Here is a 16,234-nt window from a genome sequence, read left to right as displayed (position 1 = left end):
ACATATATATGTGGTGGATTTGTGAAAGAAATGGTTGGTTTTAATTTGATCAACAATCAAGGACTCTTGTGGGCCAGGTTTTATACTTCATTTTGCTGGAATAACTGCAGAATTTGCTGGAGAAGTCGGTATCCATTAACTAATCACTGCAATGTTTCTTACATTCTGGATACACCCTATATTTATAACATTTTCTTTTCTTTGTCTTCGACTCTCTTATTTATATAGAGAATTAACAAATAATTATTATGAACCCTTCCATTAAGTGATTTTAGTAATAAATAAAAATTATTTTTAATTTTTTTTAAGTTAGAACAGTTATATTTTAGTTATTTATAAATTAATTTTTTTAAACAAATACTATTTTATAATCACTTCATATTAATATTAAAAAAATAAACCATTATTACCTAATGCCGGTACTATCATCAAACATCACTCAGTCTACCTGATTCATAAAATTGTTGTTTGTTGTTAGTTTACGATTAAAGCATACTAATTAGTAACATCAGATCTTAACGGCTTTGGTTAACAGCTAAGAAAATTAATGAAAAAGAAGCGAAAATTAGCCGTTTTGTTTATCAAAACTTCATAAGATATTGTTTTCTGAAAGTAAAAATTATCACTTATCACCGATCAAGTAATTAAATTATCATTTTCACCGATAAACAATTTTAAAATCATTTTTTAAAATTCAATTCATTATAAAATAATATACTATGACATGAATGATTTATGTCAATCATATACGTAAATTATCATACAAAATCATTACATCATAATTAAAATTTTGAGATAAGCTTTGCATGTAGCGATTAGCTGGCTGGGCTTAGAATAATTAAATCAGATGACTGGCATTTTAATTTGAAGTGTAATCGTTTTTTTCCTTTGAAGACGTTTCTCCGAATTTCCGGCGGCCAAGCCGAGGAATTTAACGCAAGGGAAATGTCAAACAAAGTCTATATTTACTCTTCCCTTCCGAAAACAGAAATTACAAACAAGCCCATCTATCAGTTCTCATCACACTAGTGTCAATTTCATCAAAACAACCAAACACATCATTTTTGGGTGTCCAAAACCCCCCGATTCACACCCAACCCAACCCAACCCAACCCACTTCTCTCTTTCTATCATCATGGCGCCATCAACGTTACCGTTAAAAGAAATGCAGTCAACGAGGTCACGTCGCAAAGTGGAGCCAGGCGCCGCCGATGCTGGAGAATCCGGCGAAAAGCAGGAACAGCTCCTCCTTTCTTCCGCTATCTGTAACGGCGATGACCTCGGCCCTTTCGTCCGCAAAGCGTTCGCTTCTAGTAGGCCTGAAACCCTGCTTCACCACCTCCGTCATTTTTCTCGTTCAAAAGAATCGGAAATCGAAGAAGTTTGCAAAGCTCACTACCAAGATTTTATTCTTGCTATCGATGATCTTCGATCTCTTCTCTCCGACGTCGATTCCCTCAAATCTTCTCTCTACGACTCCAACTCAAGACTCCAATCCGTCGCCGGTCCCCTGCTTTCTTCCCTTGATTCCTTAGTCGAAGCTCAAAATGTTTCGAAGAACGTGGACTCCGCTTTGCAATCAGTGTCTTTGTGTATTAAGCTAATGGAACTTTGCTCAAGAGCTAATCATCACTTCTCAAACGGCAGTTTCTACATGGCCTTGAAATGTTTAGACTCGATTGAAAACGAGTTCCAAGATAAAACGCCATCGTCTACTTTAAAAAGGATGCTAGAGAGCAAGATTCCAGAGATTCGATCTCATATCGAGAGGAAAACCAGCAGAGAGTTCGGCGATTGGCTCGTAGAGATTCGCGTAGTGAGTCGCAATTTAGGGCAATTAGCAATCGGACAAGCCTCAGCTGCTAGGCAACGTGAAGTGGATCTGAGAATTAAGCAAAGGCAAGCCGAGGAACGGAGTTATGCTTTAGAAGAAGAAGATGATGATGAAGGTGGACTTGGAGGAGACGAAAACGATGGTTATAATTACGGTGATAACGGCTTGTTAGGTTTTGATTTGACTCCTCTTTATAAAGCTTATCATATTCATCAAACTTTAGGACACGAAGACCGATTTAAGCAGTATTACTTTGAGAACAGGAAACTTCAACTAACGTCAGATTTTCAAGTATCTTCTATGACTCCCTTTCTTGAATCTCATCAAACATTTTTCGCTCAAATTGCGGGATTTTTTATTATTGAAGATCGGGTTTTAAGGACAGGAGGCGGTTTAATTTCGAAAATGGAAGTCGAGAATTTGTGGGAAACTGCTGTTAGTAAAATGTGCGCTGTTTTAGAGGATCAGTTTTCAAGGATGCAGAATGCTAATCACTTGTTACTGATTAAGGATTATGTGAGTTTGTTTGGGGTTGCGGAGGTATGGCTACGCTGTTGGTGCATTGCTTGATGTTCTGAGTAAGCATAGGGATAAGTACCATGAATTGCTGTTGTCTGATTGCCGGAAGCAGATTGCAGAAGCACTCGCTGCTGATAAATTTGAGCAGATGTTGATGAAGAAGGAGTATGAGTATTCGATGAATGTTCTATCTTTCCAGATACAAACATTGGATATTATTCCGGCATTTCCTTATGCAGCACCATTTTCATCTACTGACCTGATTGTTGTCGGATTGTTAGATCTTTTATTGAAGACTCTGTTAGTTTTATGTCTCATGGTGGGCATTTTGATTTCTACGATGTTGTTAAGAAGTATTTGGACCGGCTTTTGAGTGAGGTTTTGGACGGGGCTCTTCTGAAGCTTATTAATTCTTCCGTCCATGGGGTTTCTCAGGCTATGCAGGTTGCAGCAAATATGGCTGTATTGGAGCGTGCTTGCGATTTCTTCTTTCATCATGCGGCACAACTTTCAGGCATTCCTTTGAGAATGGCAGAAAGGAGTAGGAGGCAGTTTCCTCTTAGCAAAGCCTGCAATGCTGCAGAAGAAATGATGTCCGGGATGCTCAAGACAAAGGTTTATGGTTTCATGACATTGATTGAGAGTGTGAACTGGATGACTGATGAACCTTTACAAGGTGGTAATGAATATGTGAATGGAGTCCTAATATATTTGGAAACTCTAGTTTCTACTGCACAACAGATATTACAACCTCAAGTTCTTAAAAGAGCTTTACAAGAAGTGTTGTAGTTGGAGAAGAAAGGGAAGATCGAGGAAAGGAGCAGGATTTGAATGAACATGAATTGGGAATGGAAGAGGAACGAGGGTTAGGGATTATGGAATGTAATTTGGGAATTGGAATGAAAGGAAGAATTGAAGCACGAGGAGAAAGGGGATTAAAGTTACCTGGGGGTTGAAGCAGGCTGAAGACGTCGAAGACCAAGTGGAGCAGCCCAATACGAATGGCCCAGTACCTGCAACAACAATTAAATGATATAAATCAGTCTGTTATGAGTTTGTTAGCATAACATGCCAGCTGGTATTTTTTAGATTCCCTGAACCAGCTTGTAACTAAATAAAACTGTTGCGTAATCAACAATTTCCCTTATGCAATGAATGAATGACTGTTTCTTTCTCTCAATTCTCTCATTCTTTTCTCGAACCTCAGTCTATTTCTCTTGTTCTATAACAATTTGGTAATCAGAGCTAAGATTCTGGCAAAAATTTTTTTTGAGGGCATGCCAAAGAAGAACCAATCTATGGCAGAATCTGATTTAGCCGGGATTCAGAAACAAATTGAAGACCTTGATGCTTTGGTGAAACAAGGTCAAAATGAGACTGTCCGTGTTTTGTGAGTATTATATATGGATGCGGAAATGTGTGCAAGTATACACAATCAAACAAGTAATATAGTGATGAGTGAGTATCGTATCCACAGGGATTGGAGAGATATTGAGTAAAGTTTATGCACTATTCTAAAGTAACTAAGTATAGCTAATGATATTCACAAATGAGAATGCTATGACAAAATGAAATGGATATCGGTGAGAATGGGATAATGGTAATATGGGAGCAAATGGAGATGTCGTGGCAAATTATATTATGTTCAGTGCAAACAAATGAAAATGCGAAGGCAAAATAAATTGTAAATACCGGATTTGCTTATAAAGACTTTATACTCCTCACACGACAAGCTACTATGGGAATGAGTGATGGGAGTTACTTAGGAAAATCTAAGTCTACTTCTCAGAATGGTCTTACTTCTATGCCTTATCTGCCCGAAAGAGTTTACTAAGGGTGCCTTATGCTATCTCTAGTTAAGGGACTCGACAGATTGAAGATGCCTTGGCAAAACCGATTGGCGTTAGCTACTGCAGGGATCCTATTGGTCCAGATAACAGGATATGTCTCGGCAATACCTTTTTGCGGCAGCATTAACATCTAACCTATCGCTCATGCACTACTCCTTTTAGTCGAATGAAATCATAGCCTTATCTCTAAGTTGGATTAGGCCTAGTTACTATCTAGAAACCCCTTACTTATGTGGTTCCTCCCTAGTTTCTCTCGAATACTAAGGATATGCTACTTAGGCATTCTCTCGAACACTAAGTAATCACCTAAGGAATGACTACTCTCATAGCTCCTACAACCTTAAGGCATTAAAATTCATAAGCAAAACAGATTATAACATAGAAAAACAATCATTCATTAAAGAAAAACTTAAATATCCAAAATAAACTCCCACCAAATAGGATTAGTTCATGGTGGGGTTCGAAATAAGCAAGCACAAAGAAAGTTAATATGTTCCTTACAACCCAAATAATAAATAACAAAAACAAAGAGAAAAGGGAAGGAGGAAAAGCCTTCGACGTGCACTGCCAGAGCTTCCCTCGGCCACCACGAACAATCCCAACGATCCAGCTCTTTCTCGGACGCCTAGTTCGCCACTCCCTATAGCCTGTCAGCGGAGGAATGCCAAGGCAAAAACGATTGACGGGAAAAAAAGAGAACTTTTTCTCTGAATTTTTAGGCTCTTGGCGACTGTCTAAAAATCTCCCACTCTCTTCAAAAAGTCAGGCTTCATCTCTTATTTATAGGGGAGAATGAACCTAGGGTTTTGTGTTAAAATTACACTAGTACCCTAAAGTTCATTCCTTTTATGTGAGAGTCGGTGCAAAGATGGTAATTGGCCCCTCCTTTATGGCTGATTGCAGAAAGCACTTTTTATGCCATGACAACTGACTCTTACTAAAAATATATTCTTTGACTTTTTCTGCCCAGAAATACCGTCCGAGACGTCGCGACAATCACATTTTGCTCAGTAGTCTCATCATGTCATGGCAATTCCCTTTTGCTTATCTTTGCTCCCAAATCCTGCACATCATTAAACAGAACACCTTCCCCATAACGCAACACTAATTACAAAATAAAATGCCTCGGCAAACATAATTCCACCACATGCAACTATATGCTCCTAAATACATCTATATGATCCTAAATGTGCTTTTAGACAGTCAATAACTTAAGTGAAAAGGTCTCAAATATGACTTTTTTACGGAGTTATCACACCCCCAAACTTAAGTTATTGCTTGTCCTCAAGCAATGGATAGTATCATGCAAAATAAAAGTACCATGGCAGGTTCAGAAGCAAAATAGTAATATGGGATAGAATTTCAGCCCTCAGAACATTTGGCTTCAACATGATAGACTATTTTGAGAAATCAAGTACTGCCCCCTAGGGCAAGATTCTTTGTGTGGGTGTGTGTGCGTTTGTATCCAGTCCATGCTTAACAAACCTAAAAATTTTCTACGCAAGCTTTCTTGTTTTGCCACGACATTTACAATTTTTTACTCCCACATTGTTTTCTTTTCCTTTTTGCTTTTTTTTAACACTGCTACGAGGGGAGTCAGCCCATCACACCTACCATCCCACACTATAGGTGAAATGGAGCATACCTTCCACCCCCGAGCTAGTCAAGTAGAGTCATCCCGTGACTACTTTCATTCACTCATATACCATAGCTGCTATTTATTTATTTGGAGTTTCCAGAAAATGCCATGGCATAGCGGAGTGTCCCTCTACAGATATGCTGAAGCATTTATTCACAACTTTATTTTTTCTTTATTTTTTCTTTTTTTTATTTTTTTAACATAATGGGGTTTTCATCATTTATGCCAAGACATGCAAGAATTCTCTTATAAAAAATTTCTAAGTTCCTTAAGCATGAAAAACATACAATCGTGTATTCAAGGGTTTCAAAGAAGCAAATCCAAGAGTTGGTTCTATCATCCTCAACAGTCATGTACATTCAATCCTAGCCATCAAGAATTCATCATCATCGGGCATCCTTAATTTATTCCAAAAAACCAATGCAACCACTTACTAATGTCATGTCATATTCATTCTACTAATACTATCATGCAATGATTTGAGAACCCTACCTCCCCCAAACTTGAGAGAAGCATTGTCCTCAATGCTTATTAAAAACTAAGGCAAAACTGAACTACATGCTATGAAATGCAATGCAATGCAATGCAAGGTACCTTGACTTTACGCTTGTGGTGGTGCAACGGTCGTGCGACGTGTGCGCTTTCGCAGTTGTGTGGGCTGAAATGTTCAGAATCTGATGCTGGTACGGTTGAAAGTTGGATGGACTCTAACCTTGCAAAGAAAAATAAAATAGCTAACTAAAAGGAAACTGAATAAAAACAGTAACAAAATAAACATTTATTTATGCACATGAGTAAATCCAAAATGTAACGGCATATTCAAGATGCTTGGCAAGTCTCGACATCATGCAAGAGGAGTGCAGATTTGTCACGTTCGATTGGAGCACCAGTGTAGACCAAAATGCCTCACACATATAACAGTTCCACCTTCAAAATATTTTGCCTTGGTATTTCGGGTCTTTCACATCTGAATTGTAGGACCTTTGCAGTAGTCCTCTCTTTTTCAAAGTGCTCTTTGCCTGAAGCTGAATGGTAGTGGAGTAAGATCTCTTTTCGCTCATTTTTGCTGTGGCAACTTGAAATCATTTGGGCAGCAAATTCGTTGAAGAGGTCGAGGTCATCCCTTTGACAGTAGCCACCATCGTGTATGATCTTGTTCTTTCATAGGCTATTCAAGTAAGGAAGCAAAACAACACTAACGAAAAAAATTGACAATGTTAGCATACCAAAAAATTGTCACGGCAAATAATAATTTCTCATTAGGGAATTTTTCCTTAATCTCCATTCTATTCCTTAATTCTTTTATAATTTCTAGTCTAGACAGATGGACAGTTACTTGGGGTTTGGGATGAGTAAATTCAATAGAATCCAAAGGTTCAAATTTCATACCTAGTCTAGCTATGGGTGAGCTAGACTGACTCATCTCCTTTTGAATATCATTGAGCTTCTCTTCGTCTTCTTGATCAAGCTTTAAGTGATTATCAGCGCATAACAATTTGTTGCGGCAAAATTATGCAGTTTCTCTTTGGTCATCAACTCCTACTGATGGGGGCTTTTCTTTTGCCGTGGCAAAATTTTTCTTGTCTTCATTGGATGTACTCTTCAAACCCTCATCATTATTTTTCAGTGAATATGAATCATCTTGCACCTTCGGATCTTCATGCACAATCTCATGCCCGAGCTCTCCGAGTGTCTCCCCCCCCAAACTTAGCATCTTTGTAGATTTTGATGTCACTCCTTAAGGTGAACATACTATAATGCTCCCTATCTTGAACCTTAGTGACTTCAGTATCACTAGGAAGACTACCATGTGGGCGAGAATGTAATGTCATGGCAATTTTTCCAACCTGACCTTCCAAGGCCCTCAAACACGAGCTGTGGCTTTGAAGCAAAGATTCTTGGCTTTTTATAGAGGTCGCATGGATATGCAGCATGGTCTTCATGGTTGCGATAAAATCTTGCATTGTGGCCTCCAATGAGCTTATGTTGGATGAAAATGGTACTCCCTCATTATAATTATGCCATGGCATATTTGTTTGAAAACCCTGGGAGTCACTGAAGTTTTGTTGCCTAGCGGGCTGACTAGCATTGTTGGTTCCTTGATTTCCCCACGAGAAGTTTGGACGCTGACACCATCCAAGATTGTTAGAATAGGGGTTGTTGCCTCGATTGTAGTTCTCTACATAGTTTATAGACTCCTGATTAGTCGGACACTCGCTCTCATGGTGATTGCCATGGCATAATAGACATGCTGAGTTGGATGCATTTGTCGAGGCATCTGGCATCATCCTTGACCTTAAATAGGGAAATTGGTAATCATGGTTAGCAATTCGATCAAGAATTTTAAAAGCCTCTTCAGGTGATTTGTTGAGCAATGTCCCATTTGTCATGGCATCTAACATCATCCTCGTGGGTGCATTGACTCCATTGTAGAACATCACAACTTGAGTCCAGTCGTTGAATCCATGATTGGGACACTTGCGAAGAAAACTTTTGTATCGGTCCCAGCACTCATGCATAGACTCTTCATCGCCTTGGTGAAAAGATGCTATGACATTTCTAAGATAGTTGTTCATATTGGGTTGATTATACCGTAGCAAATTTTTTTTGCATAAGTCATCCCAATACCTTATCGAGCCTGAAGGTAATCCATTGAGCCATGCCCTGGCGTGATCTTTCAAAAAATATGGAAATAACTTCAATTTTAGCACATCTTCATGCACACCTTGTTGTCGAAAGGAATCACAGACCTCTGAAAATGCCCGAACATGTTGCCTTGCATCCTCATGAGGAGCACCACCAAATTGTCCAATCAAGTCCAACATGTCGAACATAACCTGTTTGAGCTCGAATTGGGTTGCCTGAATCTTGGGAGCTACAATAGCAAGTTTTAGGTCGTCCAAGGTAGGATATAAGTGATCTCTAATAGTTCGTGGTCGAGCAGGATTCTCAGCATTTGGAATTGTCGTGACATTTAGAACTGCATGATCCTTCACCTGATTTTGAACAACATGAGCCTCAGGTTCAATATGAAATAATGATTCTTTGGGTCTTTTACGGGTCATGCGATAACGTAACACCTGATAAAGGTAAACAAAAAAACAAGTAACTATGTACAAATAAAAAAAATAAAACGGTGCAAAAACTAAACTCAACATCTTCAATTGCCAATCCCCGGCAACGGCGCCAAAAACTTGTCCGCGTTTTGTGAGTACTATATATGGATGCGGAAATGTGTGCAAGTATACACAATCAAATAAGTAATACAGTGATGAGTGAGTATCGTATCCACAGGGATTGGAGAGATCTTGAGTAAAGTTTATGCACTATTATAAAGTAACTAAGTATAGCTAATGATATTCACAAATGAGAATGCTATGACAAAACGAAATGGATGTTGGTGAGAATGGGATGATGGTAATATGGGAGCAAATGGAGATGTCGTGGAAAATTATATTATGTTTAGTGCAAACAAATGAAAATGCGAAGGCAAAATAAACTGTAAATACTGGATTTGCTTATAAAGGCTTTAGACTCCTCACACGACAAACTACTATGGGAATGAGTGATGGGAGTTACTTAGGAAAATCTAGGTCTACTTCTCAGAATGGTCTTACTTCTATGCCTTATCTGCCCGACAAAGTTTAATAAGGGTGTCCTATGCTATCTATAGTTAAGGGACTCGACAGACTGAAGATGCCTTGGCAAAACCGATTGGCGTTAGCTACTGCAGGGATCCTATTGGTCCAGATAACAGGATATGTCTCGGTAATACCTTTTTGCGGCAGCATTAACATCTAACCTATCGCTCATGCACTACTCTTTTTAGTCGAATGAAATCCTAGCCTTATCTCTAAGATGGATTAGGCCTAGTTACTATCTAGAAACCCCTTACTTATGTGGTTCCTCCCTAGTTTCTCTCGAATACTAAGGATATGCTACTTAGGCATTCTCTCGAACACTAAGTAATCACCTAAGGAATGACTACTCTCATAGCTCCTACAACCTTAAGGCATTAAAATTCATAAGCAAAACATATTATAGCATAGAAAAACAATCATTCATTAAAGCAAAACTTAAATATCTAAAATAAACTCCCACCAAATAGGATTAGTTCATGGTGGGGTTCGAAATAAGCAAGCACAAAGCAAGTTAATCCGTTCCTTACAACCCAAATAATAAATAACGAAAGCAAAGAGCAAAGGGAAGGAGGAAAAGCCTTCGACGTGCACTGACGGAGCTTCCCTCGGCCACCACGAACAATCCCAGCGATCCAGCTCCTCTCGGACGCCTAGTTCGCCACTCCCTATAGCCTGTCAGCGGAGGAATGCCACAGCAAAAACGATTGACGGAAAAAAAGAGAACTTTTTCTCCGAATTTTTAGGCTCTTGACGGCTGTCTAAAAATCTCCCACTCTCTTAAAAAATTCAGGCTTCATCTCTTATTTATAAGGGAGAATGAACCTAGGGTTTTGTGTTAAAATTACACTAGTACCCTAAAGTTAATTCCTTTTATGTGAGAGTCGGTGCAAAGATGGTAATTGGCCCCTCCTTTATGGCTGATTGCAGAAAGCACTTTTTATGCCATGACAGCTGGCTCTTACTAAAAATATATTCTTTGACTTTTTCTGCCCAGAAATGCCGTCCGAGATGTCGCGACAATCATATTTTGCTCAGTAGTCTCATCATGTCATGGCAATTCCTTTTTGCTTATATTTGCTCCCAAATCCTGCACATCATTAAACAGAACACCTTCCCCATAATGCATCACTAATTACAAAATAAAATGCCTCGACAAACAGAATTCCACCACATGCAACTATATGCTCCTAAATGCATCTATATGATCCTAAATGGGCTTTTAGACAGTCAATAACTTAAGTGAAAAGGTCTCAAATATGACTTTTTTACGGAGTTATCAGAGACTAATCCACCTAAATGGTGGGAGACTCAAGAAAACATGATTACTGCATTGGAGGCAAGGATGACCACGAATCACAGCTATGTGGAAGATATACTGAAGATCTTAACGGACAGAAGTGGTTAACAAGAGCAGTCTGCAAGGGATCAGGTATATACTCCTAATAGCTCTAAAAATGGGGAGAAAAATCCTGTTATGGTGACTGTAGTTAAGGATAAATCAAGATTCTCTTATAAAACTGATGAACCTGGGATTTTGAAGGATAAGCCTGATTGTTGTTTAACCCTTAAGAACAATTCTAGGCCTGACAATCAACTGGGTGAAAATAGTCAAAATAGACCTATTATGATGGGGCTAGAAACTTAAAATAGAGGACCAGGGTGTTCATTTAGCAGTTCAGAGAGTATGTGGCATAAACCTAAAATTGAACTGCCATATTTTAAAGGAATAAATCCTAGGGGGTGGATTCAAAAGTGCCTTAAGTATTTTTTCCCATGTCATATTCCTGTAGAGCAGAGAGTTGAGGTGACCACTATATATCTCACAGGAAAAGCAGAAATATGGTTTGATGGATATATTATGCAGAAGCATCATGTAACTTGGCATGAGTTGAGGCTGATATTTGTCATAGGTTTATTGATAGATCTTTTTCTGACATTGTGGAGGAATTCACTAAGCTAACTCAGAAGGGATCTGTTGAGGATTATCAGGAGAAGTTTGAGGAGTTACAACCTCATATGCTTTTACAGAATCCTACTTTGATTGAGGAATTTTTTGTGTCACTTTTTATTAGTGGATCAGAGATGATATTAAACATAGGGTCAAGGCTTTAGATCCTAAGAATCTCTTTGAAGCAAGTAAGCAAGCTAAACTCTATGAACTATCTGTGGAGTTTGAGAATAGAAGATTGAAGCCCTCTTTTAAAAACCCACCCAACCCAAACCCCACAACTGTTTCTAAACCATCTTTATTGCCAGCAAATACAAAATCTACAGCACTACAGAATCCTAAACAAACTCTTATTGACTATAGAAGACAGAATAATCTCTGTTTTAAATGTGGTGAAAAGTATATTCCATGTCATCAATCTTATTGGGCATGTCTTTGTTTCAAACTGCTGTATGCTTGTCTTTTACAAGCTTGCAATAACTACAGTATTACAACTCTACATGTTGAAGAAATGTGAATTTCATTGTTGGTTAATTCTTTTTTCTTTTAATTACAGGGAATTTTACACTGTGATTCCCATGATTTTGGATTTAGAAAAATGCGTGAGTCTTCTTCTTCCTCCTCCCCTATTCTCTTCTTCCTCTAGCCATACCCAATAACAATATTACAACTCACATGGAACTATCCGTGGCAGGTGATTTTGTCATTGACATACCTCAGAAGTTGAAAAATAAGTTGGAAATGGTGATTTATACCTAGCTACCCTATATTGTAATTATGCCCGAGTGTTTTACGAGTTTGTGCCAATTTCTTAGTTGTTTTCTTAAATAAGTTAATCTCAGTTCCTCTCATGTAATTGAAGGTTGAAGCCCTGGGAGAAATAGAGGTTGCATCAAAATTATTAATGGATGACACTATGGAGGAGGTATTTTGCTTCTAAGATCTGATGTTCTTTTCTACATTTTCTCCCTTTGTTAATCTCCCATTTAGTCCATCCTTCAAATAAGTTGAAGAAAAAGTTGTGTTTTAAACAACTAAAAATGTTTGAACACATTAGAAGCATTGCATACAACAACCGTGTTTGTATTTCGCTTGCAAGTTTTGATTATCATCGTCTTCATATGCATCATGCACGAATCTTGAGGAGAAAGTTGAGTTTGTTGTAAACTGTAGAACTTCTTTTTCATTTGTGAGTGCTTTAATTGTATGACCTGTAAGCCATATGGCCAACAGGCTACAACTATGTCTTTCATCTCTATCTTCTTTTGTTAAATTAATGAATCCATGCATGCATACACACACAAGTACTATTGATATGTTTATGTGTTTCTGTTCCTTCTCATTTGATTATTCGTGCACTAATTTTTTGCTCTATTTAATTTTATGGGGAATGTTTAGGAAGATCCTTTACATTATTCGTTACCAACAGCTTCATTGTGAACTGGTTCCACTTGACAATGATTCTGAGGAATTTGCTACGGTATTTGTTCATCTTTGAAGCTTTGAATTTTGAAGTGAACATGAAACTTAAGCAATTTGGAACTTTCCGTTTTCTTTGGAGGCCCTATTAATTTTGAAAACTTGCAGAAGAATTATTGACTTCCATTACATTTTTAGCCATGCATTTGGGAAACTAGCTTGTTTACATTTTCTCCATTCATTTTTCCTTCCCCTGGTCAGATTGTGTAGTATATTCAGAACACTCATGCAAAGACACATTCATATTATATGGTTGATGTTACTCAGATATTCAATGTGACAAGAGAAGGTGAACTTGAACGCTTTACAAAGGTGCCTCCCATGAAAATGTTATTTTCCTGTTAAGAGTAGAATATTTTTTTTATCCAAGTAATTATTATTGGTCTAACTTTATGGCTTCTTACCTTAGCAGTTTTCTAGAACAAAAAATAGAATGCTTTTGTGGCATGGTTCTCGGCATACTAATTGGACTGGCATTCTGTCCCAAGATCTATCCTTTTCTCTCTTGTTTCTAAATGTAATTATGTATGTGGATTTGTGGGTAGTATTTGTTCCTAGTTTCTCCTGTTTCTGGATATTGGAATTATGTAATTATGTATGTAGATTTGTGGGTAGTATGTGTTCCTGTTTCTAAATGTAATTATGTAATTGGAATGGCATTCTGTATCAAGGTCTTTCGTTTTCTCCTTTGTGTATGCATGTTGTCAAGGGCGTATGAGTGGGAATATGGAATGTGTTTGTCAATAACCACAGGATATCTGACAGCATCTTGTGCTTAACATCCATCAAGTTTGCGCATTGCTCCACCTGAAGCATCTGTGACAGGTTACATGTTTGGGAAGGATATGTTCTCCAAAAGCGCAAATTATTGCTATGCTAAATCTAGCTTCAGGACTGGGGTGTTGCTTCTGTGTGAGGTTGTTCTTCAATCAGTTCAAATGATATTTTGGGAACACCATGGAACATGGTTGATGGTTTCACCATAAATGTGTTGCATATTTATACCAGAAATTATAATCTGAGTGTTTCCTTATCTCAGAGATTAGTTAACCAGGTTCTCTTTGTATCAATGGTTCAAATTGATTGGTTTTCACTAGAGAAAAATTAGTTTCCTATCATTGATCTCCTTACATTGAAGCTCTGGATACAAATTTTCTTGGAAATTCAGAAATTGACTCCTTGCTATCTATTTCTGCATGTCTGCTTTCCATCATCCTTGCATATGTTATAATCATTCCTTTCTTGTGGTTAAGTATTCTTGTAAGCCATTTATCTCTTAGGTTGCCCTGGGCGACATGGATGAGCTTCTACACGGTAGAAGTGATGCTGATAAGTTGCCAGATGGGAAGTTGAGGTTTGTAAATTTAAACCGAATGATTGTTTTTATGTAACTGTCATCTATATGTTTTGATATCCTAGGATTTTCCAAATCCACGACTAAAATTATTGAGGAGCTTTCTCCGGCCTTAATCAATTTTGAATGCGCTGTTTATATTGTACCATTTAAGAGCAACGGCGGTATTATATTGTACTCTTTTTAAAACATGTTAATTGACATTGATTCTGTATTGCCAGCACAAAAGGTGTTGGTGCAACGGCCCCAGATCCTTCTGAAGCCCAGACACTTGATGACGGTGTCATAGTTCCCTTAGGAAAACCAAAAGAGCAAAAACGTGAGGTATGTTTAAGAACTTTATTCAAGGAAATCAATCATTTCTTCTGAAACTGTACTGAAAAAATTGAAGTTCGCTAGATGCATTTGTATTTCCTTTGCAGGGTGCTTTATGGTACAATGAATATATAGTCTACAATGTCGACCAGATAAGGATGTGCTACGCAAATATACCTAGTTTTCAAGACATTTTAGATTTACTGGTTCTTAATCCATGTCTTGTAAATTTATGAAGGATATTTGCATCCTCTCTGTACCCGGCTGTTGTGCTCTTGTTTCATACGTTTTAAATGTATTTCCTTAGAAATTTGAACGTAGAGAAGAACTTGAATCGCTTAGCACAAAATATGTTTGAACCCACCATAGTTGTACGGAATGGCTTTTCTCTAGTGCTTTCAGGATATGTTAATATCTCATTTTGGGTCATGGCATGGCACGAACAATAGTCAAACTGAAACAATATGATGCCTACGTGGGCCAAATTTGTTTTTTAGCTGTTTTCTTTGTTGAAGCAAAGTCAAGTATGTGCATCAATTCAAAAGCACGATGAACATTTATTTCTTTATAGCTTGTTGGAAATGTTTTGAGTGTATAGCCAAATAAGGCATTTACTACAAAACCCACCACGCAGCACGCTAGCTGGCATTTATGTCTCTAAATTAGATTTTGATGATGACTTCAGCTCAGAATCTATGTTCTTCCCCAACACAAATATGGACGACACCACCTCCTGCAACGCTTTTAGATGCACTTCCGATCATGCTCTCAATCATACATACATGGATGCATGCATACATACATACACATACAGGAAGGGGCTGGAATAACAGGTTTTTGAGAAGATGTAGAAAATGGTGAAATTATGATGGTATGTCATCATTCTTGCAACTTTGAAACCATTGCTTTGGTATTGCTTACGTGCAAATCCCTTTGAATCTATGACAGTGTTTGAAATTCCATAACAGTGTTGATGTATGACATAAGGCCATGGAATTTGCAGGGAATCCGGATTTAGTTTAAAGAGATGGTCAAATATATTAAAAAAAGCTGGCGACTGCATTTATATAACAGTGAATGATGCCAAAGACCTAGGGAACCCCTGTCTCTGTTTCTCTCATACTCGCACGTCTGCATCCAACACGGCAACACGCAAAGCCTACGTCTACTCGACGTGCACTCTTACATTATTCTCTTCTGCACTTTGCATCCAACACAACAACAGTTTTGGTGATATCCATTATTATGGCGAATTCTTCTAAAATACATTTTTTAATTTTGTGGTATTTAATTTGATTCTCAAGTCATATAAAATTTTATAAGACTTGTATTATGAAAATTAATATTTATTTTTAATTAGTTTAAATTCATTAAAATTTTAACTTCTATTTAATTAACAAATAAAACACTTGAATTTAGTTGAGTATGTGCCTTGGGTGGTGCAGGGGGAACAAACAAGGTGTTGATGGCGAGGATTTAGTGCAACGAGGCAGAGCTTGTATCTATACTTTTAATATCTTTGCCTTGTGTACCACTATATCATACATGATTGTATATCGCGTTGCTTTTGGCTCTCTTTTGTCAGATTTTTGTCTTTTATTTTGCAACACCATGAATTTCACTCATTGTTTCCCTTCCTTACCTATCGGCCAATG

General features: G+C 37.8%; 2 pseudogenes; both read left to right on the top strand.

Moving 5' to 3' along the window:
- Positions 1-887: 887 nt before the first annotated feature.
- LOC120143741 lies at positions 888-3,411 on the top strand (annotated as a pseudogene).
- A 7,368-nt stretch (positions 3,412-10,779) lies between these two features.
- LOC120143734 lies at positions 10,780-14,937 on the top strand (annotated as a pseudogene).
- Positions 14,938-16,234: the final 1,297 nt, after the last annotated feature.

Source organism: Hibiscus syriacus, unplaced genomic scaffold (assembly GCF_006381635.1).
Source record: "Hibiscus syriacus cultivar Baekdansim isolate YM2019G1 unplaced genomic scaffold, ASM638163v2 tig00110863_pilon, whole genome shotgun sequence".
Classification (NCBI taxonomy): Eukaryota; Viridiplantae; Streptophyta; class Magnoliopsida; order Malvales; family Malvaceae; genus Hibiscus; species Hibiscus syriacus.
This window is presented reverse-complemented; position numbering and strand designations above follow the sequence as displayed.